We start from the raw sequence: 26,989 nt of genomic DNA, 5'->3' as shown, positions 1-26,989 counted from the left end.
TTCAACTGTTTATTACCTCGATATTTGTCAAAGTATATCACATATTTTAATTATTTCAAATTAGAAATTAGATTAATCTGAATAGAATACGATGTAGCTTGAGTAAAAAAGTCACCCATCATTCATCCTGAGTGAAAAAAAGACAGTTATATAGGTCAGTCAGATGAGTTTATTTTATACACAAGCCCACACATGCACACATACCTCATTTGCTTATCACAAAATGTCTGTAAAATGCATATTATACTTCAGTGTTTTGAGAAAATATTTCTCAGAGTTGTTAAGTAACCTGCTCCATTTTAAACGACTAACTGATGACAGTCTGAGATCCAAAACTAATTCTGTCTGATTCAGATATCTGTCTTTTGTTTATTTTGTTTTTGCTTGTAATTTTTTGGTTTGTTTTCAAAATACTTGAAGGTATGCACAGTTCCATTACCAGATGGATTTTAGTGGGAAGCAGAGATGGGGAGAGAATGTCAGTTTTGGAGTGACCTTAACAGCTGCTACTAGATGCATAACCGTAAGTTATAAAGGAATATAAAGGAGAATGCCTACAATCATATCCATGTCCAAATAAGGCCTTCATTCCCAAACTCAGGTCATTTTGAAAATAGTTGGGGGTGGGGATGTGAGACCATATTATATTTTAGAGACCATATGACATTTGAGAGACCATATAACATTTATTTTTGTTTCCTAAAACACAGAAAGCATCTCATGAATAACTCAATTTAAAAACAGGTAAAATGAGGGTTTACATGGGTAGCCTGGGAGACACCTAATAATTCCCACAAAAATTAACTATTTCTTTTAAAAGCAGGAAAATGGTTAAGGCTTATTGTTTTGATGTCTGTAACTTGAAAAGAAAGCAGAGGGGAAGAGAGGCACCATCATAAACACTCTCAAATTTATGTCTTGGCATAATGTAGAGAAAAAAGAAAATCCATAAAACTCTGAGTAAATACATTGTTTCAGTACACAAGATAAGACACCATATACTCCTTTACAGCCAAATATTGATTCCCCACTCAGTCTTAGAGTGAGGAATAGAGGAGAAAGTGCCAGGAAAAGACTGGTAAAATGGAGAATGAAGATACATGAGATAGCTCACTGATACAAGCAAAGCCTTGGTGGCTCCGTGCTGAGTTAAGGAAGAGATTTGAAAGCAAGGATATTTCCCTGGAGGCAGTAAAACTGCCTCCTGGAAAGAGAGCAAGCTATGGGGTTAGACGTTTAATAAAATTTTAGGTGAGAGAAAGTGTCCAGGTCTTTCACCTAAATTGCACACCAGATGAGCTCATCTGCTTGTTGTCCACATACTCAGGCTAGGGAAAAAGTGGGCATCTTTCAAAACTCAATCCTTAAACTGTAGCTTGATGTGAAAAAGTAGAGACAAATTCGCCCATGCTACATCAAAGTGTAAGAAGTGTCCATCTTAAGCTGGGAAACCTGAAAGTCATGGCAAGTATAAAATCACTTTTTAGTGATTTTTAGACAAGGAAAAAAATTGCATAAAAGAACATGCAAACAAAGTATTAGGAATCCATCCTATGAAATGCAAGTTTTAAAAATGACAGAGTGTCCAAGAATAATTATACAGAAGGATGCAATTAAAACAAAAATTCAAAGAATCCATCAAGGACAGACACACAAAATTAAAATGAAATGAGAAATTCAGAGCCAAAAAATACATATGTGGCTAAAATAACAGTTTACAAAATAACATAATTAGAAATAGCAAAGAAAAGAAAAGTGTCTGTAATGTAAATAATTTTAAACCATTTTATAGAGTCAATGTTTGGCAAGGTTGTCCACAAGTAAATACTTTTTACTTTTGTTTGTGGCAACCCTACATTAAGGAAGTCTGTTAACATCATTTTACCAACAACATGTGCTCACTTTGAGTCTCCTAGTCATATTTTGTTAGTTGTCATTGTATTCAAACTTTTAAAAATTAGTATTATATCTGGCATAGTGCTCTGTGATTACTTATCTTTGTTATTAACATTGTAATTGTTTTAGGGTACCATGAAACACATCTATACAATATGGCATTGTAAATTGGTGTCACTTTTGCACAGGAATGTGGTAATACGGAGCAAAATTTAAAGTGTTTGTATGATTTGACTCCACCATAATCTCAAAATTTAATCTAGAATATACTAACAAAAACATGTCAAGTTATGAATAAGAAGGCTTCTCATAACACTACTTGTTTAGCATCAAATTTCCAATTTACAACAAATTGGAAACAACCAGGATGTCTCTAGCTAGTAACCTAGAAAAATATGTAACCGATTAAAAATTTAGATAAAACTATATCTTTTGTGTGTATTGGGGATATATGAATAATAGCCACACTTCTGAAGAAATAGATACAGATACCATAAATATGAATAGCTTTCTTATTGACAAAGATGACGCTAACAATGTGGCATAATCACTAGTCAGTTTAACTACTTTATTCCCAGAATTAAACATATCCATGTATCATTAAGGATCTCCACAGGGTAATAGTGAACCCTGCTTTAGTAAACTCATTAAATTGTGAAACAGAATTAAAATAAACTGAGAACAGAGTGCTCCCAAAAGAAGTAGCGACTTGAGACACAGGTTCAGACCTTTATTTCCTCTCTCTCACCAATCTGATGACTCTCTGCTTCCTGAGGGAGAAGGACACAGATGATAATGAAAAAAAAAAGTTATCCTCTTGTTAACTGTACTGTCTGAAGGAATGAGTGGAAGTTTTTTTTCCTTGAGCCATGGCCAGAAACAACTAGAGGAATAAAATATTTCCTCTAATGATGTGAATAAAGCAAAGTGTGGAGCAATGTTATCTTACAAGCATTTTTATGCAAATTAATGCATTTTTTTTTGTTATTTGACATCTCACTTCATAAATGAGATTCAACCTGCATGTAGGAAATGAAAAAGATGATCTTGACTTTAAAAAAACTAACATTTCATCCATAAAAGTAATTTTTGATTTATGGGCTGAACTTGCCCATAAAAACGTTGTGAAAAAGAAAGTTTATCTTCAACTTTCTTCACCTTCCTGTTTCCTTTTCTATGTTTCCTTTTTGCTTCCAGATCCCACTATTTTTTTCTAACAATATTCTTTAGGCTATATGTGTCCATACATTTCCTGGATCTTCATCTCTTATCACAGAATGTGGAGTTAGTATCTTAAGTCATTACGTATCCTTAAAAAAACCAGGTAGATCCATATTAAACAGGGTTTCATAGAAAGGTATGGATTTGAATTCTGTTTCTTTCCTTAGTGTTCTAGATGTAATTTATTGAGCAAGTTACTTTAGGTCCATTAGCGCCGTTGTTTTTGTTTTTTCCCATACTTAAAATACAAATATCTATAATTAACTATAGTTTTTCTTATTAAGAAATTCCTAGATGAGTGGACATTTAATTAGATTTTAATTATTAAGCAAAAGCAGGAAATACTATGACATTTTTCCAATGGTGGCTATCAGGATTTAGAAATAGTCCATTAAAAGGCTTATTTTTAAGTGAATTTTTCTTCCTGGAATCCATGAGCTATGTATCTTGATATATATATATATCACAGTTGTATGACTATAGACCTGACCACGTCATAATCAGGAGACCACAAGGTGAATTGGAGACATACTCAGTTAACATGTGCAGTTCTAAAGTATTTTTAAATATCCGTATGATCATTTGGTTTATTTGCCTAAAAACAACCATTAACACATGAAAGAATTTTGTGAAAAATCCCTTGTCAATGTGAATTAATTATTCTTGACCATTTAAGAGAAATACCTATATAATAGCTACCAAAACTGTTAGACTAAACCAATTAGTTGGAGTAAGGATGCTACATAAAAAGATTAATTCAGTTATAAATTAATTGGCCTAATACCAGTTAATATGGAATTTCCTTTATATAGACACAGCCTAGCGTTCCAAACGAAAATGCACTATACTGTGCCAGAAAGAAAATAAAATGAATGCATAAAGTATTAGCAAAAATTGTTTTAAAATATGTAGTAACAGTTTATGACAGACTATCAGTAAGAGAATTGTAAATTTGGAAACAAAATCTCATTCTTCTCCACTTAATCTCTTCTTTTTCTTCTATTTTTTATTAAAATATTTCAAACATCTGGAACTTTACCACTTAGGAACTTTGTGGTTAATTTACCTGGTACAGCATATTGACATGTAACTCTCAAAATTATTTGTTGTGAACTATGTCTGAAACCGTGCATTGCTGTTCTTGTATCTATCTACTTTATAATCCTTTCACTCTCTCTCCCCTAAAATGTGCTGATAAAGCTAGCATTATGTAAATGTTACTAGTTACTATAATCAAAGAAATGCTTCTACGCAGGCATTTTCCCTTTCCATTCTATGAACACCCACATACAGTATGTGTGTATATGAACACACATATACATATGTGCACACACACATATTATTCATTTTTAGAAATGAGCCTAATCATATATAATATATATATTATATATATGCAAGAGACACAGCTTTAAATTACACAGAATGACTAAGTTGTCATAGAGCCTGCTATCTGAGTGGAAGACTATATATTGGATTCTTTTTATAGCCAACCAAAAAAATAAAAAACAAAAAACAGAAGCCCCTCCCTCCAATGTTTGTCATTTAAGTCCCAACTGTGCTGTAGCCTTTAACTGTGTAAGACAGCAAGACAGCACATTTTGTAGATTAAACCAATAAACTCACAAACATAAAAGAAACAAATCTCATAATTGCGGATTTCAATTAAAGGAAGGGGGATCAAAGCAAACATTCTGCTGGAAATTACACAGCTGCTATCTATACAAAATGAGAAAAACGTCTAGAGCCAGCCATAATTTTACAGAGGCAAAAAAAAAAAAAAACAAAAAAACCATGCAGCAAACCCTGCAGTAGGACAGATTGTCTATGCTCCTCACGTCCCAATCAGTAATACAGAAATATTGAGTAATAAATTCCTTGCCTCTCTCCATCTGAAAAGCTCCCACCATCTGTGAAAGACAATTTGTAACAGCCTCAATATTAAGATTCAGTAAACAGACAATCACTCCCCTCGTGCCAAGCCGTGGCTACATTTGGAGAAAAGCATAAAGCAAAACAATTAGTAACACCGAGACCCCTCTATTACAAATTATCCAGCCACCAAAACAACTAGTTTCAATTGCGGTTTCCCTTCAACTGAAGAGGAATGCAGGAGATCCTGCATATTTGGCTACCTTCGTGGCCCATGCGTAGGCCTCATTCTAATGCGTTGAATTATTATTGATGGCTGAGGCAGTTCTGCTCTGTTGGTGAACCAATAATGTCAAGGCACTACCTGCAAGATTAATTATAGGAGAGAATAGGCTGAGGTTTCTTGGGACTGAGACATTAATATAGACTGAGCATCAGTTTCAGGGGATTCAACAGACAGCTGAACTAACGCCTCAAACAACGTGACTCGCACTAAATCCCGGTAGCTGTATCTTAGCAGCATGTGGAAGCTTAGAACAATTGTTTTTAACTATGAGGTACAGCGCATTCTGTATTAAAAAAAAAAAAAAAAAAACCCTAAAATACAAAATCAACGGTTCTACCTGAGTTACAAATTCAACCTGAGCTTTGCAGAGAGCGTAGATTATACTATTTATTTCACCACAAAGAAAAGGTGACACCACTTTCCTCATGAGTTTGTCCTTGGAACATGTAAAATATGTTCTTATTTACTGCATTTTCTAGGGTTTTGAGTAGGGTGACAAATCTTCCTGGTTTTCTTGGAAAAAATCTCAATTCCCACTTGGTATCCTGGAGTGATTATTAAAAACACACACATTTTATTCTTAAACTGTCGTGGTTTGGATGATAAGTTATACAGTCACTTTAGTTCTAAGGCATATGGAGCCTGAAGCATTTTCTCACTGTGGCTATAGCCATCTTTTATGTAAATATTTTATTTGCTTGTCATATGCAGGTATTTGTACACTTTCTTGGAAATAAAAATTTTAAAGAACCTGAAGTGTGAAGTTAAATCGAAGGATATGCTACATTTGTAATCTAAGTGAAATTTAACTTGGGGCTTCTGCTTCATTTTGCCAAATTCAAAGTTGTATGATATAAAATTACATTATATATGTGTGTTTGTATACATAAATGTATATACAAATATTTAAATATATGTATATACCCATATGGTATCAGGTAACATTCATTTGATTCTTAATTCTTAATCTGTACTAGACACTCATCAAATGATTTTACATATTCTAATTCTTGCTTTATAGATAAATAGATATGTGTGTGTAAATATTTATGCATATATATATAGATGTATGGAATCTGTATATATCTATATGTATATGTATATAAATATTCCATAAATCTATATATGTATGTGTATATATGTGTGTATACATATACAACTTATATGTGTATATATACACATATACATATACACATATGTGTATATACACGCACATATATACACGTGCGTGTATATACATATATGTATGTATACATATATACACATATAAAATATGTATGGAATCTCTATATACTCTCTATATTCTCTCTATATATTTTATTAATATTTTCAACTGAAAAAAGTGAGGCACGGATGGATGGATGAATGATCATGTTCATGGTTACAGAGTGAGCAAATAGTAATGTTCAGATTCAAATTAAAGAACTCTGTCCTTAGTGTACAGTCTGTAACCAGTTAACAAGCTCTTATAATTCATATGTGTATGCATTTAATACATGCATTGCGGAGGTTTCTGTATCAGTCTCACTATTTAAATCATCTGGAGTGTACCAGAGAAAACAAACCATGGTAGCAAAACTAGTAAGGCTAAAGCATTACAACCATGCACTGCTGAATTTGTTATTGTAACTAGGAGGCCATTTTGTATTCTAACATGGAATAGTTATCTCAAAATAATTTATTTTACTTTGCAAGTTAATGCTATTCTCGACTATCTCTCTATTTTTCTCCCAGCAGCAATCAAAAGGAAATTGAAAAAAAAAATCCACGATAGATTTGATCTATTGTCTTAAAATGTCATGACTGTGGAGCGTATGATAGTTAGAAATAAGTTATCAGGCATCTCCACACGAGTAAAGACAAATGTCTTTGTCAGTTTTAAATAGACAGTGAGGAACACTCCGCTTGCGAAGGAAACTAAATTCCAAGTAACTGGAAGGACTGCCTTTATATATATGTATACGTCACCTATCACCTGCACTTCTGTTTAGAGTGTTTCAATAGAAAATTTATAATTAAAAAGTCTTATAATCTGAATACACTGTATACAGTTATGCATGTTAAGAGTCTGTCTAGTTTTATTGGTGTTATTATTTCACATGAGGAAAACACAAGAATAGAGACAACACATTTTGCTAACCAGAGAGGATGAGGAGCAAGGGTCAACCTGTCTGTAAGATTCTTTCCATAGTGCCTCAGATCACATTTAAAAGACTAAGTTAAACAAAGTTTAGAAAGATTCTGTAGCTTTTCTAGCATTCCATAGTTGTACCTGCCTCCAGGAGATTTTCATGCTAGTTGATAAAATGGTCCTCTTTCTATGGCTGTCCATCCTAAATATACTCTTTAGTTATTAAATAAACATTATGTTTCAGGCACAGTTCAACACTGGGGTAGATGCTTGAGCAGTGAAGTGAATGAGACACACAAGGAATCTGCCCTCATAATGTGTAAAACCTTGTGGACAAGGTAAGTAATGAATATAGAAATGAAAAGACAACTGGAATATTTGCTCACTCTTCTTTTTGCTGATATAACCTTTAACACTTTTCTTCCTTTTAATTCAGTGTCACCTCTGACTTGTCTTATTTCTGTTATCAGTACCTCGCCAAATTCTTGTGATTTGATATTTCAGGGAATTTCCTTCTTGTTCCTCTTTTCCTTTCCATTCTTATGAGATCTTCAACCACAAAAGGCATGTTTAAAATTTATGATAGCAGCTATGAAGTCTTTAGTATTATTTCCTTGGGTTTATTGATTTTCTGTAATTATCTTTCTAAAATGAACTGCATCTTCTTTTCTTATATATTGTTTGGCTTGCTTGTCTTTATGTGTTTATATTTGTGACTGTCATAAATTTATTTAAGGTTTTTAGCTCAGAATTCTCCATTTGAATTTTATTATTAAAATATGATTTATTATTAATTCATTATTAAAATGTGGAATTTGGGTACCGTGTGTTGAATTCATAAAACTCCGTAGTTAATGGCACATCATCGTCACTGATCTGTGCCACAAAACTCTTGAAAAATGTTATTTACTTTATTCTGTGTTCTTTATTCCTATTTTCCTCTCCCTTATACCACATAGAAAGACATTTTATAATATTTAACATGGGAAAAATTTTGGTATACTTTTTTTAAAAGTAGGCATTTATATTCAGTGCTTCAATTTTAAGTTGCATAATAAAAGTGTTGGATATTCGATTTTAGAGATTCGTCCATGTTGTTGTTTTCATATCTAGTCTTTTAACAGCTGGCCAGGGTTTCATGGTGCATGCTCATCAAAGCAAACTGCACACTTGCCTGCTGATGTACAACTTGCCACAACAAATCTCACTGTAATACCATACTTGAATATATTCCCTTATACTTACCTATGAAATAAGGTCTTTGGTTATATACCAAGTCAATTTTCTGCGTCATAGTTTATGAAAGGAAAGAGTTAACAGCAGTCCTGTGATCTGTTTTTTCCACCTCTTCTTTAGGAATGGGACAGGATGAAAGACTTTCCCGTCAAACCATCTTTTAAACATATGAATGTCAAGACTTCTACAAAACATATGTTGATGTTTTCTAGTGGGTGAGTCCTTGTCTTGGAAATATTGTGGCCAACTCTATGAGTTTGCCAGAACTACCACAACAGAATACCATAGACTGAGTGGCTTCAACAATAGAAATTTATTTTTTCACAGTTCTAGGGGCAAGAATTACAATACTGAGGTACCAACAGGTTTGATTTTCTCTGGTTTCTCTCTCCTTGGCTTATGGATGTCCACTTTCATGCTGTGTGTTCACATGGTTTTTCCTCTGTGTAGGCACATCACTGGTGTCTCTTTGTATGTCAAAATTTCCTCTTATGAGTACACAAATCCAATTGAATGAAGGTCCACTTTAACAGTCTCTTTTTAACTTAATTATCTCTTTAAAGGCCCTGTCTTCAAATACAGATACATTCTGGGATACTGGGGATTACAGCTTTGACATATGAATTTTGGGAGAACATGATTCAGCCTATGTACCTGGTTGGTCTATGTTGCTTATTGTAAATTCACCTAGAATATCCCCTTAGAAAATGTCTTATAGACCAGATAATTTTCAGATCATAACATAAAAATATTTCATGACTTGCATAGCTCCCTTTTGTGTAAGTTATATCCTTCTAGCATAGGTGAGACCTATATGTTAAATCTGTGTCTGACACACTGTAAAATAAAAACTTAGGACTCAAGAACAGTCCTGGATTTCTCCATGCCTCTTCTAGGCTTCGCAATTACCCAAGAGTTCTGTAAAAGGGCCATATATGCAAAGTGGTCTCCAAGTGCCAAAGGAGCAAAGAAGCTGCAGAAGGAGGGAGACAAATCCAGTTTGTTGGTTTTGAGTGATTTATTAAGGGAACTTGCAGAAAGAATAGTGGCCTTGGGCAACCACAACACAGGTAAATTTTTACACTGTGAACTCTCAGACCCACGGCTTATACCTTGGGGAAAAAGCCTATGTACGCTGGAGGAATGTGTAAGTCGTTGCAGACATTTCAGCCTATAATTTCCGGGACTATAAGGGTTGTTTTGGAGGAAACTTGCTGTGAATAGGTGTTCTTACATAGGAGCAATAATACATCAACTAGATATTTTGGCGGTATTCCTGAACTGGGGTTAGTCAGATGTTATATGGCAGATTAGCATTTAATAAAATCACTCTTGTCCCTGTACCATGGTCCTGAAATTATTAGTACATTTTGATATTTAATAAGATCTCAGATTCATGTGTGTCTTACTGAACAACTAACACTTTTTGTTGTGATATGCAGTTTTAGAAACTGATAGGGTTTTTTGTTCTTATGTCTACACATTATCAGTTCTTCTATCACTCTATTCATAAGGACTTTAGAATCATAACACTTAATTCACATTTTTAATTTTAAAACATATTGAGGATCTATTGATCATATTTTTCTACCATGTTATTAAACAACTCATTACTATGTATTGTTTTTGTATTAAAAAATGTTGAAAGGTATTCAAAAAGAAGCCAAAATACCTTGTAGTATAAAAAGGAATAAAAAAAATACAAAAATATATGATGACATGTATCTACCATTTTATTATCATCTGGAGTAAATTTATTGCCCCCAAAATTTTGTGTTCTGTTTATCCTTCCCTCTTGCAACTCCTGTCAACCACTAATCTCACTGTTTCCACAGTTTTGCCTTTCCTTCATGTCATATTGTTGAAATTATACAGTATACAGTCTTCTAAATTGACCTCTTTCACTCAATAATATATGTTTAAGGCTCCTCCATGTCTTTTTGTAGCTTTATAGCTCTTTCTTTTTAGAAGTGAATGATATTCTATTGTTTTAACACAGTTTATTTATCTATTCATATACTGAAAAATATCTTGGTGACTTCCAAGTTTTTGACAGTTATGAATAAAGTTGCTATAAACATCTGTGTGTTAGTTTTTTATAGACGTAAGTTTTTAACTCCTTTGGGTGAATACCAAGAAATGTGATTACTGAATAGTATGATAGGAGTATGTTTAGTTTTGCAAGAAACTGCCAAATTTTGTTCCAAAGAAACTGCACAATTTGCATTTTCACTGGCAGTAAATGAGATTTCCTATTGCTCCACATCCTTGTCAGCATTTGATGTTGTCAATGTTCTAGACTGTGGCCAATTCTAATATGTATGTACTAGTTTTTTATTATTGTTTTAATTTTCATTTTCCTGATGACATATAATGTGAAACATGTTTTCATATGCTTATTTGCCATCTGTATGTTTTCTCTGGTGAGGTTCTGTTTAGGTCTTTCGCTGATTTAAAACTCTAGTGTCTTTATTGTTGAGTTGTAAGGGTTCTTTGAATATTTTGCCTAATAGTTTTTTTTTTTTTAATCAAATGTCTGTCCTGAAAATATCTTCTCTCATGCTTGTGTTTTCATTCTCTTGACAGTATCTTTTTCAGGACAGACATTTTTAACTTGAGTAACATCTATTTTATTAATTTTTTCTTTCATCAATCATGCCTTTGGTGTTGTATCTAAAATGTCATCACCAAATCAAAGGTCATCCATTTTTCCATATGTAATCTCTAAGTATTTTATGGTTTTTCAATTTAACATTTAGGTCTGTAATTCATTTTCAGTTAATTTTTGTAAATGGAATGGTCTGTGTCTAGAGTCATCTTTTTGAATGTGGATGTCCAAGTGTACAAGGACTGTTTGCTGAAAAGACTACAAAGGATCTTCAAACAGTTCATAAAAATTTTCTAAATTTTCCATGAATTTCAACTTTTCTCACAAAAATAAACTTGTATTGTCTTGTTGTAACATGTCTAAACAGGACCTAGTTTGAGGTACTAAGAAGAATATGACACCAATTTGAAAATAATACCTCTCAAACAACATGAATTCTGATAAAATGAAGCAAGAACAAGCATCAAATTTATGGTAAGGCTTGAGCAGAAACATAGAGAAATAATTGACCAAAAGCCTGTGGGGACAATATCCAAAATAAATCAGCAGTTTACAAATTGTAACTGATGTTAAGAAGGGATGAGATAATGTTGAAGCTGAAAGCTCAAAAGAGAAGACCATCCACATCAGTTTACGAGAAAAGAAAAAAGAAAAAAAAAAAAAAACTTGTTTGTGCCCTAATTGAAGAGCACCAAAAATTAACAGCACAAATAGCTAACAACCTGGATACCTCAATTGGTCCAGCCTACAAAATTCTGATTGCAAAATCAAAGGTGAGCAAACTTTCCACTTTATGGGTGCCAAAACCATTGCACAGAGATGAGCTACAGATTATAGTAGAGCTTTCAATTGAAAATTTAAACAAGTGGAATCAATATCATGAAACATTTCTTTGAAGAATTGTAACAAAAGATGGAATATGGCTTTAATAGCATGATCTTGAAGACAAAGAAGAATCAAAGCAATGGTAACAATATGTGGAAGTGGACTAGTCAAAGTAAAAGCAGATCAGTCAAGAGCAAATATTATGGCAACAGTTTTCAAGGATGCTCAAAGGAATTTCGATTGTTGACTTTCTGAAGGGCCAAATAATGATAACATCTGTTTATGATAAGAGTGCTTTGAGAAAGTTAGCCACAGCTTTAGCAGAAAACACCTGAGAAAGCTTCACTAGAGTCTTTTCTCCACCATGACAAGGTTCCTGCTCATGCCTCTCAAACAAGAGCAATTTTGCAAGAGTTTCAATGGGAAATCATTAGGCACCCCTCTTGCAGTTTTAATTTGGTTTCTTTTGATTTCTTTTTCTTCCTGATATTAAAAAATCTAAAAAGGGCGGCCAATTTTCTTCAGTTGATTATGTAAAAAAGCATTGACATCATTAAATTCCCAAGACTCTCAGTTCTTTAGGGATTGACTCAGTAATTGGTACCATCTCTTACATAATTGTCTTGAACTTGGTGGAGTTAATGTTAAAAGTTTATATCTTTAATTTTTATCTTTAAATTCCAGTTTTCTACATATTTTAAAAATTTCCCTCATATCTTTCCTGCATTGTATTGCCATTGTCCTTTGTGAAAGATCAATTGGCTATATTTATATGGGTTTATTCCTTCACTCTCTATTATTTTCCATTGACCTATTTGTGTATTTCTTTGTCAATACAATCCTGAATTGATTACCCTAGCTTTATAGAAAGTCTCAAAGCAAGGTAGTATCAGTCCTCCAACGTTCTTCTTCTTCTTTAATATTGTGTTTGCTATTCTGCATCTTTTGCCTATTCATATCAATATTAAAATCAATTTGTCATTATCCGTAAGATAACTTGTTGGGATTTTATACTGAGATTACATTGAACCTGTAGATTAAGTTGGAAAGAATATCTTTACAATATAGAATCTTCCTGTTTATGAACATGAAATATCTCTCCAAGTTTTTAGCTCTTCTTTAATTTGTTTCATCACAGTTTTGTACTTTACTTCATATAAGTCTTGAACATAGTTTGTTAGATTTATACATAAATATTTCTTTTCTGGGTGCTAATGTAAATGTTATTGCATTTTTTAATATGCAAAAGTTACCAATGTAAAACACAACAAAAAAGTGCTTGCATTATAAATACATTTGTTGCAAATAACAAAAAGCCCAAATATCAATGACTTTAACATAAAATAGATTTACTGTTTCCTTATACTTACAAGATGCTCCTTCATGTAACAGACTGTATTCCAGGTACACAGAAGAAAGAATAAAAACCAAAGAAATTTATGAGACTTTTTTTTAATCAGGAAGATACTAAAACTCTCACTGAAGCCTTTTATCAAATTCCTCTTACATATTATTGGCTAGAATTTTATCTCATGATCAAACTTTGCTGCAAGAGAATATAAAAAGGTGTGTGTGTTTGAGCATTACATGTTGAAACTTCAATATGGATATTTTTACAGTGGGGAAAAAAGAGTACAACAGATATTGAATAGACAACTAAGAGTTAGGGCTAAATTAATACTTCAGAAACTTATGTATAGAACAGCTGAATATTTGGAAGAATAGGCCAGCAAACATATTAGACTTGAGTCCTCTAATTTATGTATTTATTTTAAATTAATATAAAAATAACCATCTGTTTCTGTAAAGCATATGGTTGTTAAATAGATATTCAATAATAAAGCTTGCTTTGTTTATGAAAGAAATAGTTCCTCGGAATTTTTTACAAGAGACATTAGCAAATGATGCTAGGAATAAAAATTTATTCATAATTTATCTATTTTGCAATACTATGAACAAATAATCACCATTAGAAAATATAAAAGGGACCTGGGGTTTTAGTAAATCTCTGACATATCCCTTGCCATGATCACAGAATCTGTATGTATATCATCTTCTTGTATAATCTGGTCAATCACTACTCTTTGAAGTCATCATTCCTTTGATTGAAATTTTAGCTTCTTTTGTTGCATGAAACTATTTTTAACAGATTGTATATTTACTTGAGAAGTTGTCTTTTTTATATGACTGCACTATACATATCAGAAATATGACTTATTCATTTATATATCCTTGTATTATCTAACCAATTTTTAGCAAAGTGGGTTCCTCGCATACACTTGTAGAACAAACATTAATAAATCAAATGAATATTGATGGCCTCATGATTCCAGAAATTTGTTGTGTTTAGCAAATTTGTCTGAAACATAATTTCAACCCTAAACAACATACAAACTAAACTTTATGCTCCTGAGGGGTGTGTGTGTGTGTGTGTGTGTGTGTGTGATTTTCACATTTTAGTGACAATCTATAAGCTAGGGATGCTGTGCAAAGTTCAATAGAAGTTTTTATGGGTTTCTGTTGTTGCTATTGTTGTATTTTGTAACTTCATAATGTCATGAGAAAATTTATGAATTCACACATGTTGATTGATATGATTTGGATGTGTCCCCACCCAAGTCTCATCTTGAATTGTAGCTCCCATAATTCCCATGTGTCATAGGAGAAACCTGGTGGGATGGAATTGAATCATGGGGATGGGTCTTTCATGTGCTGCTGTCATGATAGTGAGTTAATTTTCACAAGATCTGATGGTTTTATAAGGGGCTTTTCCCCCTTTTGCACTGGAATTCTCTATTGCCTGCTGTCATTTAAGACACAACTTTGCTCCCCATTTGCCTATTGCCATGATTTTGAGGCCTCCCCAGCCATGTGGAACTGTGAGTGAATTAAACCTCTTTCCTTTGTAAATTATGCTGTCTTGGGTATGTCTTTATTAGCAGTGCGAGAATTAATAATACAATAAATTGTTACTGGGAGTGGGGTGCTGTTGTATAGATACCCAAAAATGTGAAAGTGACTTTGGAACTGGGTCACAGGCAGAGGTTGGAACAGTTTGGAGGACTCAGAAGAAGATAGGGAAATGTGGGAAAGTTTGGAACTTCTGAGAGACTTCTTGATTGGCTTTGACCAAAAGGCTGATAGTGATATGGACAATAAAATCCAGGCTGAAATGGTCTCAGATGGAGATGAAGAACTTGTTGAGAACTAGAGTAAAGGTTACTGTTGCTATACAAAGAGACTGGTGGCATTTTGCTCCTGCTCTGGAGATCTGTGGAACTTTGAACTTGAGAAAGATGATTTGGGGTATCTGGTAGAAGAAGTTTATAAGCAGCAAAGCATTCAAGAGGTGACAGAGCATAAAAGTTTGAAAAGTTTGCAGCCTGATGCAGTAGAAAATAAAAAACTCTTTTTATGTGAAGATATGCAAGCCAGCTGCAGTAATTCATGTAAGTAACAAGGAGCCAGATGCTAATTTCCAAAGCAAGGGGGAAAATGTCTCCAGGGCATGTCAGAGACCTTCATGGCAGCCCCTGACATCACAGGCCGGGAGGCCTAGGAGGAAAAAATGGTTTTATGGGCTGGGCCCAGAGTCCCCCTCCCTGCTCTATGTAGTATCCAAACATGGTGTTCTGCATCCCAACTGTTTCAGCTCCAGTTGTGACTAAAAGGGGCCATCACTCAGCTCAGTTTGTTCCTTCAGAGGATGCAAACTCCAAGCCTTGACAGCTTACATGTGATGTTGGGCCTGTGGGTGCACAGAAGTCAATAATTGAGGTTTTGGAACCTGCATCTAGATTTCAGAGGATGTATGGAAATGCCTGGGTGTCCAAGCAGAAGTTTGCTGCAGGGGTAGGGCCCTCATAAACAACCTCTGCTAGGGCAGTTTAGAAGGGAAATGTGGAGTTGGAGCCACCATACAGAGTCCCCATTGGAGCACTGCCTATTAGAGCTGTGAGAAGAGGGCCACTCTCCCCTAGACCCAAGATGGTAGATCCATTCACAGCTTGCTCCACATGCCTGGAAAAGCCACAGGAGTGGAACTTCCCATGCCGTGGGAGCACGCCTTTTGCTTTAGCATGAACCAGATGTGAGACATGGAGTAAAAAGGAGATTATTTTGGAACTTTAAAGTTTAATGACTGCCCTATTGAATTTCAGACTTGCATGGGGCCTATAGCCCCTTTGTTTCTTCCATTGGATATTTACCCAATGCCTGTACCCCCATCGTATCTGGGAAATAACTAACTTGCTTTTGATTATATATGCTTATAGATGGAAGGGACTTGCTTTGTCTCAGATGGGAATTTTGACTGTGGACTTTTGAGATAATACTGAAATAAGTTAAGACTTTGGACTGTTGAGAAGGCATATTTGGTTTTGAAATGTGAGGACATGAGATTTGGGAGGGGCCAGGGGTAGAACGATATGGTTTGGCTTTGTCCCCATCCAAAAGTCTTATCTTGAATTGGGAGGAATCTGGTTGGAGGGAATTGAGTCATGGGGGTGGATCTTTCCTGTGCTGTTCTCATGATAGTGAGTTAGTTCTCATGAGATCTGATAGTTTTATAAGGGGAATTTTCCCTCTTTTGCACTGTACTTCTCTTCTGCCTGTTGCCATAGAAGACATTACTACTCCTCATTTGCTTATTTCATAACTGTGAGGCCTCTCCAGTCATATGGTACTGTGAGTCCATTAAGCATCTTTTTCTTTATAAATTACCCAGTCTTGGATACATCTTTATTAGGAGCATGAGAATGAACCAATGTGCAGTTTCTCTATTTTATAAGATTTGTCTCATTTTTGCCTATTTTTGATAAGAAATTATGTTTTTTATCTATTTAATTTGTTCCAACTTCAACACTTGTGGGAACCATTATAAGGTTCTTCCCTCAAAGTTGCTCATGTTTCATGCTGAGAACCTGTGAATATGTCAAGAGGGACTTTACAGATGCAGATGTGATTAAACATCTTGAGATGGAGGGATTATCCTGTATTATTTAATGGAACTAATGTAATCACAAGAATGCTTATAAGACGGAGGCAGGAGAGTCAACCTCTGAGAGAGAGAGAGAGATTTCAAGATGTTACACTGTTGGCTTTGAAAATGGAACAAAGGGCCATGAGCAAACAAATGAAGGTGGCATCAGGAAGCTTGAAACACAAAGAGAGATTCTCCTCTAGAGCCTTCAGAAACAACACAACCCCCAAATACCTTGATTTTAGCCCAGTCAGACTCATCCTGGACTTCTCTCCTCCCAAAATTATGCTATTTTAAGCTACTATATTTTAGGTAACTGAAACAACAGTAATAGGACACTAATACAACTCCCTACCACAATTAATGAAAACAGTCTCTTTTGGATGACACTTAAGAGTCTCTTTAAGTAAAATGTTCAATCCCTAGGAATCCTGCTTAATCCCTCTTATGTACTCAAAATATAGGCAGCGACTTACAGTGTTTTTATATCGCAGAGTTAAAGGGGAACCCAAAACTATGCAGAGACCATGGCTTCTATGTCTTCAGTCAACTTTGTTCTTTTCTCATTATGCTGCAAGTATTGATTTATTGGTCAATCTTTTACCATTAAGTATAATGGTAGATGTAGGGTTTTTTGTAGATTATCTTTATCAAGCTGAAGGAGGATACCTCTCTATTCCTGTTTTCCTGAGAGTTTTTATAATAAATGGGTGTTGATATGTTTCACATTTTTTTTCTGCATAGATTGTTATAATCAAGTGATTTTCATCTTCTAGGCCAAAATAATGTGTCATGGAATTAATTAATTTGTGACCCTTGAACTAGTCATATGTTCCTAGTATAACCTTAATTGGTCATGGTGTATGATTGTTATTACTAAATTAGACTTGCTAACATTTAAAAAATGATTTTGTGTTTATATTCACAAGTGATAGACTCTGTAATTTTTGTACTTTCTTTTTTTGATATCAGATATCAGCACAATAGTAGTCTTATAAAATAAATTAAAGATTGTTGCTTCCTCTTTACTTCTCTGAAAGAGTTTGTAAACTCCTATTAATACTTCAAAAGTTTGATACAATTCTTGATAAAAACCATTTGGGCATATAACTTTCTTTTTCAGGAGGTTTATAATTTAAAAATCCACTTGCTTAATAGCTATAAGATTATTCAAATTACCTATTTCATCTTGGGTGAGTTGTGAAAATATTTTCAAAACTTGGTCCAGGTTGTCTAAGTTGTCAAATTTATATGTTTTAGAGTTGTTTATAGTATTCTTTTTTGCCTTTTTTATATCTATAGGATTTATAATTGTATCTTATTTTTATTCCTGATATTTATACTAATAATTTGGTTATTCTTTTTTCCTTACTCTTACTAGATACATGTTAATATTATTGATTTTGTCAAAGAATAAACTCGGTTGTTTTCCAATATTTATGTTTTTATTTTTTATTTTATTCACTTATAGTCTTATTTTCTTTCTTATGCTTACTTTGCATTCATTTTACAGCTTTTATATATGTTCTTTAAGTGGGAGAGTAGATGATTTATTTGATGCTTTTAATTTTTTTGAAAGTATTTATAGCTTTACATTTCTTTCTCAAAACCGATTTAGCTGTCTCCTACAAATTTTGGTATGTTGTCTATTCCATTTTTTTATTTCAATATATTTTCACAAATTCCTTTGAGACTCTTTTGACCCATAGATTATTCACAAGTGTCTAGATAATTTTCAAGGGTTTGAATATTTTTCTGTTATCTTTTTGTTGTTGATTTTTAGTTTGATACCTTTGTGATTAGAGAACATACTCTGTATGATTTCTAGGGTTTTACATTTTTGAATTTTTTTTTAATGTTCCAGAACATTATCTTTCTTTGGTTATGTTCTGTGGGCATTTAAAATTAATGTGTATTCTCCTGTTGTTGCTTGGCATGTTCTAGAAATGTTGATTATATCTTGGTGGTTGATGGTGTTGCTGAGTTTTACTGAAATTCTGTTTAGTAGCTCTACTAATTCTTCAGAGAAGGGTGTTGAAGTCTCCGATCATTATTGTGGATTTGTCTATTTCTTCTTCAGTTTTTTCAGTTTTCACTCCCCATATTTTATAGCTCTGGTGTTCAGTGCATGAGCTTTAAAATTGCTATGTCTTTTTGGTAGATTGCCCTTTCTATAATTATATAATGTCCCTCTCTGTCTCTAGTAATTGTCTTTGCTCTGAAGTCTACTTTATCTAATCTTTTATTCAGGCTTGTTTTGAAGTTAATATGATTCACATTTTCATGATTTGTCTTTATCCATCCTTTTACTGTCAACCTGCTTATAACATTATACTTGAAGTGAATTTCTTGTTGACAAAAAAATAATAGAGTCATGTTATTTAATTCACTCTGCCAATATTTTTATTGGACAATTCAGATTATTTCCATTTAATATAAATATTGATGTTAGGTTTAAAGCTTATCATTTTATTTTTATTTTAGTTTATCTCTTTTTTTATTTTCTTTTATTTTTTCTGCTTTTATAATGAGTAGTTTAACTGTTTTTTGACTTGCGTTTCTCTGTGTGTGTGTTTTTATGTATGTATCTATTTCCTTTTTTAAATAAGCTTTCTTGGTGGTTGTGCCAAGTATTTATATATATATACATATATACACACACACATAATTTATCATGGTATACTGGTGTTATCATTTTTACCAGTTCAAGTGAAATATAGAAATCTTACCTCTGTTTACATTGTTACTGCTCCCTGCTATAACTGTCTTAAATACTTTCTCTACATATAATAAGAACAAAATAAATCAGTGATATAATTTTTGACTCAATGTCAATAATAATTTAGATAACTCAAGAGAAGAAGAGTGTTTCATATAAGCTGATTTTTTTCATTTGTTTCTTCATTTTTTGCTTTATTTTTAAAGAATTTTTCCCTTTTATTTCCTTTTTTTAATTTTCAATTTTTATAGATACATAACAGCTGTACCTATTTATGGGGTAAAAGTGAAATTTTGATCCAAGCATACAATGTGTAATAATCAAATCATGGTAATGGGGATATCCATTACTTAAAGGACTTTTTTTTTGTTAGAAACATTCCAGTTTCTTACTCTTACTAGATACATGTTAATATTAACAGTTTCACTTGTTTAGTTATTTTGAAATATACTATAAGTTCTTATTAACTATAGTCATTCTGTTGTGCTACTAAACACTAGATCTTATTCCTTCTAACTATATTTTTTATATCAATTAAGAATTCCCACTTATTCTGCCCCTACTCACCCTTACAATAGATTTACTGGCAACAAATTATCTTAATTCTCACTCCTGTGAGATCATCTTGATTTTCCTTTCATTCTTGAAGGCTATTTTCACTGTTTATAGCATTCTGAGCTTTCCTGGCCTCCATTGTTTGTGAAGAAAAATTTCTGTCATTATAATAGTTTTTTTTTTTTCCCCATAGTTTCAAAAGTATAATGAAGATGTATCTTAGTGACATCGATTTATTTAGTCTTATTCTGTTTGGTGTTCATTCAACTTCTTGAATTTGTATCTTTTATGTTTTTTGCCAAATTTGGGGAAGCATTCCCCTATTATTACTTCAGGTAATTTTTTACCCCAGTCTTTTGTCTTATTCCAGTGCTTTGATGACAGAAAATGTAGATATTTCACTATATGATAGTTTGCTACGTAATGATATTTTGGTCAATGATGGGTCATATATGTTATGGTAGTCCCATAAGATCATAATAGCATGATTTAACTGTACCATTTCTATGTTTAGATAAGTTTAGATAAACAAAGACTGACCATTTTGTTACAGTTGCCTACAGTATTACGTGTTGTACCAGTTTAGCCCAGGAGCAATAGACTTTGTAGTATAGTAGGTTATACCACTGAGATGTGTGTAAATATACTCTATGATGTTTGCACAATGACAAAATCACCCGAGGATGTATTTCTCAGAATATATCCTCATTGTTAAATGATACATGGCTATATTTTCACAGGTTGCTGGAGAATTTGTGTGTAATTTTCTCAGTTTTGCAGATTGTTTAATTTCTGCCTGCAGTCTCTCATTCGTTTTTTTTTTTTTTTTTTTTTTCCTCGCCTCTATTCTACCCATTCACTGAACTTTATATTTTGGTAATTGAATGTTTTAATTCTAAAATTCACTTTGGCTCCTGTTGATATGTTCTATTTCTCTGCTGAGATGTTTCAACTCTTTGTTGACATATTCTTTTGTTTTTTAAGGACATTTGTAATTGCTTACTGAAGCATAATTATTATAACTGTTTAAAATATTTTTAGATGATATGAACATCTCTGTCATCTCATTGTTGGCATCTATTGCTCACCTTTTTAATCAAGTCTGGTATCTTCCTACTTCTTGGTATGATAAGTGATTTATTATTGAAGACTTGACATTTTTGTGTTATTTTGTGGGACACTAAATTTTCCTTAAACTTTCTATTTTAACTGGCTTTCTGTGACACTGCTCCAGCCGAGGAAGAAAAGAAGCTGGTTATAAATACAAGTCCGGGTTCCTTACTCATCCTTCATTGAAACCCACGGGGTGGTCTTTTGATGCACGAGGTGAGTGCTGATGTGTTGGTGTCGCACATGAAATCTACTGACATTATGGTGAGAGTGGGTTTGTTATCACTGGGTAATGGTGAAATTCCTGATTCTCCAGTAAGCTTTCTCTGATGCCACCTAGGCATCGAGGAGGAGGGGCACTACATTGCTGATGAGTAGGGTGAAAGTCCATGTTCTTCATGTGGTTTTCACTGACATTGCTGGACAGAGGACTTGTTACAGGCTGATGGTGATGTATTGGTTTCCTATTTGACTTTCTCTACCATCAGGACAGCAGTTATTTTTTAACAAACTTGTGATTGTGAAAATCAAGATTTCTAATTCAGTCTTTGCTGACTCAATTTGGAATGGGACCACCATTTTTGTTGATGTTGTTTTCTTGATTTGTTTTTTGGTGTTTGCCTGGAGTAGAGTGGTTATTAGGTAAAAGTTTTCTCTCTAGCTAGGCTGCTTTTCTCCTAATCCTTTGACTAGAGAAAACAGTCATTTTCTGGAGATTTTTTTGTCTGTGCCCATTGGCATTTTCAAGCAGACAGTTTTTTTGGCCCCAAGTCTAGTATAAATGAAACAAAAACCAAACCCAGGAAACTATCATTATGTTGTTTTTTATTCCTGAGGTCCCTCGCTGGTCCGCTGTCTTCTTTATACCTATATAGATCTTTTTACGTTTATTTTATGTGTAATGTACAAGGTTTTAACTATGATTAGTGAGAGGAATAGGAAAAAGTATTTCTCCTCCATCTTCCCAAAAGTGGAAGTCACTCCTAAAAATGTGGTTTCAAGTTTCTAATGTTAGGAATTTTATAGATGTCTGTTTTTCTTATTTCTGACTATATTCCATAGGAATAACAAAGCCAGATTATTTTATTCCTTTTAAACCAATTAAATCATACACACATCTTAATGAATATTCCATTTTCATCTGGAAAGAATGCATGCTCTTCTGTTTTGAAGTAGAATGTTCTATAAATGTAATTTAGAAAAAGCTGGTTAACAGTGTAAACCTTCTATATTCATATTTGTTTTCCCTATAAATGTTATGTAAATGAATAGCATATGTGTGTTGAAATCTCAATCTTATAGTGTGACTTTATCTATTTCTGCTTTCAATTATTTTGATTTTTGCTTCATATATTTCAAAGTTCTGTTATTAAGCATGTATACATTTGAGATTATTATGTCATCTTGGTGAGCTAGTCTCTTTATCATTAAAAAAATCCCTCTTTGTCCCAGGGAATATAAATTGTTTTGAAGTCTCTTTTTAATATTAATATAGACACATAAGATTTTTATAGATAACAATGTCAAGGTATGGTCTTTTCTACTTCTTAACTTGAAAAACAAAACACAATGAAACTATCTTTTAACTTTTGACCTGTTTACAAGTAAAATTGCTTTCTTGAAGTCAGCACATAGATTGACTTTGGTTCTGTATTAATTCTGTCAATGGCTCCCTTTTATTTGGAGCTTGTAGCACATTTACAATTAACTTACTTTTCTGTAATGTTGAGGTTGAATCTATCATTTTGCTCTTCATTTTCTTTTGTTCTCAAGGTTCTTTTCTTCTTTTTTTGTCTTTTCTTGGCTTCGAAGATATTAATTATTTTTAAAAATTATTTTATTTTCCATATTAGCACATTATACCCACAGGTCCTTTATTGCATAGAAGAATGAGCACCAGACAAATAGAAAAATGAGTTGAGTTGTGCTGTGTGCTTTGTTTTGTTTGTCATTAATTGATATTAAATTGACCAAGCTAGATGGGTGTGGTGGCTCACATCTCTAATTCCAGCACTTTGGGAGGCCAAGGCTTAAGGATCACTTAAGCCTAGGAGTTCAAGACCAGCCCTGACAAGAAAGCAAGACACCATCTATACAAAAAAATTAAAAATTAGCAGGCATGGTGACACGTACTTATAGTCCCAGCCACTCAGAAGACTGAGGTGGGAGAATCAGTTGAGCCCAGAAGTTCTAGATTGCAGTGAGCTATGTTCACACTCCTGCAGTCTAGCCTAGGTGACAGAGTGGGACTTTATCTCAAATAAATAAATGAATTTTTTAAAAAAGCACATTTATCTTTTTTGACCTCTTTAACCAACTGTAGTATTAGATGGTTGTAGCAGCTTAATTCTGTTTTATTACCTGTATGTAAACCATCTTAATATACTTGCACAGCAAGCTTATAAATAGAGCTTCTAAATTTTAATTAAATGATTAATTAATCTTAACCAAATAAATCAGATAAAACATCAAATATGCTTTGAGGCATAAACCAACATTATCTGCTCCAAATAATATTATTACATATATACAAATATTTTACGTGGAATCTTCACTACTTAAAAAATTTAAAAGCAGATTTTAGCAACATTTTTCTTTTTTCAATTAGTGTGTTAATCATGTACAAGCTATTGCAATTCATGTTTACAATTCTGCAAAAACTTAAGTAATTACAAATTCTTATAAAATGATATAGTCATAAATAAAATTCTGAAGTTAAAAATATTTGTTTTTATTGTCTTCTAATTTTTCTTCTCTTCCTTATGAAGTGTAATAACCCGTGAAGGTGAGACAAGCTTTTAAATTGCAAAAAAAAAAGAAGAAGAAGAAAAACAATTACCTAATTCAATCAACTGGATGAGTTCTTGAATACACCAGGGAAGAGTATCAAGCTTTAAGTAGCAAAATATTTTAAGTAGTAAAAGTTTCAAATAAGGAGTGCAATAGAAAATTTTGTTGCAACAAGATAACTTCAAAGAGACCTTAATTACATATTGGTTATACTTTTCAAAACTTTTTTATAAGCTATAAAGGAATGCCTTCATATCATAATATCTGATATAGTAGTCAATTTTTTATAAAAGGACCCTGAAAATTTTATTATTATTATTATTATTACTCCCTGTACTTAGTAAAGGTAATGGTAAGTGTTTATGCCTCATTATGAAATATTACACAGTATTACAACAAGCAGATATTATTTTAAGGTTCTCTTTTTTCCCAACATAACATGTTTCTCAAATATTTTTGAGATACAATTACCAATATCCTTTAAAATTCTGTTTATTCTTGTTTAAGCATCTGGATTTCAGAAAAACGTTATGTCACTTGAATTTTTTTTTTTAATTTTTATTCAAACTGTGAACCCAAAAGTATTTGAGGCAGGTATCAATCAATTTAGAAAGTTTCTTTTGCCAAGGATAAGGATTCACATGTAATAAAGCCATTCATATGGTTGGGGGACCTTAGAATTTTATTTTGGTTTACATTCTCCTCCTTCTGGCCAAGGTTTGCCGAAGATAGCATCAATGTCCACCAAATGTTTATTTTGTTTCATAGCATTGCCAAGGCTATAGGATTGTCTGCCCCAAGTCCATCCTGTCCCTTAGTGGGACACTCTGTGGCAAAGGGACTTAGAGTCAAGAGACTTATAGTCAATTAAATATTCTAGGCCAGATAGGAATGAACATGAACAGGCATTCATTATCTCTTAATTTTTTTGTTGTTTTAAAGAACCAACAATCAAAAAGTCAAAGGCTTATATTTAACTTCCGTGTGTTGAGGTACTGCAATCTTGTTTTTAGTTACAGACATATAACAATTCACTATATAAAGCATAACATTGTTCTGAAAAATAAATTTTAAATATATATATTTATCTGCACAACTCATAACTGGGAGTATTATACTAAGGAGGCTTGGTCACAAAGTATCATCATCCTCCTAGTAATTATTTTCTCTTAATTCTGTGGGAAGCAGGAGATTCCTTATGGTTGAGGTGGATGAAAAGGTGCCACATAATAGCTCAGAAAACAAAGTCCTTTGTTTTACTAGCCATTTAGGCGTATTTGTACCCATCTTTGATTTGGAGTGTCTGACCTTGATCTACTTCTATCCCTCAAAACCAGCCCTTACAATCTTATGTGCCAACCTCTTCCATGATAGTCTCTGGGCCTAGAGGGAGGGGGCTTCTGTAGCCTTAAACAGCAGGGCATTTGCAGTGAAAAACAGATCAGGCCCAGTGGAATGCCAAATGAGGCAAATTTACATCTTTCATGATTCAATCTGCACTCAAAAACAAAAGTCGGGGCTGAAATATAGTAAAAAGTGTTATAGTTTTACTTTGAAACAATTTCTTCCTCTCTCTAGCCCTCCTTTCCCATTGAAGAGATATTATAGTAAGACTAATTTATGTGCAAAATAAGTTTTAGGCTTATTGTACTTTGCATGATTATTTGCATAGATTGCAGCAAGAATTGATTGCCGTATAGGCTCCTTTTAAGTTGGCTTTCTGAAACTTTACGTAAAAATATGTTATTCTAGTCAAACCTTGGTAAAATAACCAGTGTCTCAAATTGTCCTGTTTTAAAAGAAAAAACTCTTACTAAACTTATGTAAATAACTGTATTTTCATAAAATCAGAATACTCACAGTTTCTGAATTTTGGAGAATTCAGAGAGAAAGGTAAATTTGCTCACAAAAACATACTTCATCCAATTGCTCTAAACTATACAAAAACAGAAAAGAAAAAGATTTTCTAGAATTTTCCTTGGAGCAGCACAGTTCCAAACAAGATGTTGTTTGTTCACCTTGGAACTGCTATTCACATGCTAAGTAGCTCTTCTTAGATGAAAGCTGTTTATTAGGTACTGTAGAATCTAGCAGCTCCTTACATAAAGTTACTTCTAGGAAAAATGGAGGCTCTCTGCTCATGAGAATTTCCTTCTGCCATCTCTAGGTAGTAAGATTCAATTAATCCATTTTTATTTTATTATAGAACTCTTTGGGGCACCATTACTTCCATTAGCATAGGGGTAGCTTCAGTTAACATTTCATAGCAAGGTGGTAAATGCCCCTCAGGTGGAAATTCTCTAGTCCAGTAGTTGTCATTGGGAAGTGCTTACAGTCTTTTGTCATAAGCTCCAATAAATGTTCCACAAAGGACTATGAAGTGGAGGATTTTTCCTGACTAGCACTCCAGCTTTTGCCCTATATTCTGTGGGCTCAGGCAATCTTATTAGTTCCTATGTGTTTAGCATGTCCATGTTCTGTGCGGGAAACGCATGAGGGGAGAAGAAAAGACACACACACAATACCTTTAAGAGTAAACAAACTTTATCTCATGTAAATGGCAATGCAGATGTAATAAGCAAATGATATAATAAGCAAATAATATAATAAGCAGACTGACATAATAAGCAAATTGAATGGGAAGGGGAGAAGGGAAAAGATTTTTACACTCACTAGGCTATGGAGGATTCACCACCACACTGGATAGCAACAGCCTGGGCTCCAGAGTCAGCTACTTGTCCATCCACAGAGGAGGAGAAGTC

At 33.3% G+C, this 26,989-nt stretch overlaps 1 long non-coding RNA gene across 1 annotated transcript; it reads right to left on the bottom strand.

Moving 5' to 3' along the window:
- Positions 1-26,989, bottom strand: LOC105550462. The gene is made up of 5 exons (XR_001007728.1): positions 26,901-26,989; positions 26,088-26,163; positions 19,783-19,833; positions 5,250-5,350; positions 1-3,206 (listed from the first exon to the last, which is right to left on the bottom strand). It is a non-coding gene; the product is annotated as an uncharacterized LOC105550462 (long non-coding RNA).

This window comes from Mandrillus leucophaeus, unplaced genomic scaffold, assembly GCF_000951045.1.
Source record: "Mandrillus leucophaeus isolate KB7577 unplaced genomic scaffold, Mleu.le_1.0 Scaffold487, whole genome shotgun sequence".
Taxonomy (NCBI): Eukaryota; Metazoa; Chordata; class Mammalia; order Primates; family Cercopithecidae; genus Mandrillus; species Mandrillus leucophaeus.
Note: the sequence above shows the minus strand (reverse complement) of the source record. Positions and strands in the feature narration are given on the sequence as shown.